This window comes from Microtus ochrogaster, chromosome 15 (assembly GCF_000317375.1).
Source record: "Microtus ochrogaster isolate Prairie Vole_2 chromosome 15, MicOch1.0, whole genome shotgun sequence".
Classification (NCBI taxonomy): domain Eukaryota; kingdom Metazoa; phylum Chordata; class Mammalia; order Rodentia; family Cricetidae; genus Microtus; species Microtus ochrogaster.
In genome coordinates, this window is record NC_022017.1 from 27,315,238 (window position 1) to 27,316,250 (window position 1,013).

A 1,013-nucleotide genomic window follows, 5' to 3' on the forward strand; every position below is an offset into this window, starting at 1 on the left:
AAAAAAAAAAAAAGATGAATGAGTCACACTGAAACCAGTGGGCCGTACACAGCCCAGGTGGAAGTGACCGAAGACTGTGCTTCTGGGGGCCTGAGCTCATCCGGGCTGGCCTCAGTGTCCCTTGGGATGGCGGCAGCCTTCTAGCCTCGTTTCAAGCAGGGCCAGCAGTTGGTCCTCCCACTGGTCCATGAGACCCAGGCATCCTTCCTCAGTGGGACCTCGGTGTTTCCCAAGACTCAGTGTCACCAAAGTACCCATGCTGCAGTAACTGTACTAGGTAGGCTGGGGACAATGGCCATGCAGCGACCACACAGACTGACCTTTGCCCTTGGGCCCTTTGGTTAAATTCAGTCTGTGATAAGGTTACCAAGCAGCTGAGGGCCACAGCCCCAGGAGTTCCCACAAGGGCGGAGCCCCTTCCCATGGTTCCTGCCCAGAGCCCCATGGGACGCAGCACAGCCAGATGGTGGATGGTGTGTGTGAGCATGTGTGCATGCATGTGTGTGTGTGTGTGCATGCATGTGTGTGTGCATGCATGTGTGTGTGTGTGCATGCATGTGTGTGTGCATGCATGTGTGTGTATGTGAGCATGTGTGCATGCATGTGTGTGTGTGTGCAAGTTTGCACACTGTGTGTGGAGAACAGAAGACAACTTCAGGCGTTGTTCCTCAGGAGCTGACCCACTGTTTTTCTGAGAGGGTCTCTCACTAGCCTGGAACTCGCAGGTGAGGCTGACTGGCCAGCAAGCTCGGGGATTCTGCAGCTCTTTCTCTCCAGCTCCAGTGTTGTAAGTTCACACCCACATACCCATGGCTCCTTTTCACTTGGATGCTAGAGAAACGAAGTCAACCATCATGTTGAAGGGTTCATCAACTGAGCCATCTCCACAACTCAGGACAGTGACCTTTGAACCGGCAGAAATGGGCAGGTAGCAGAAGACCACCGAGGCTGAAGGTCACCTTGCCTTTTTTACAGGGACAGCTGGCAATCCAGCCCTAAAAGCCCCTGTCCCG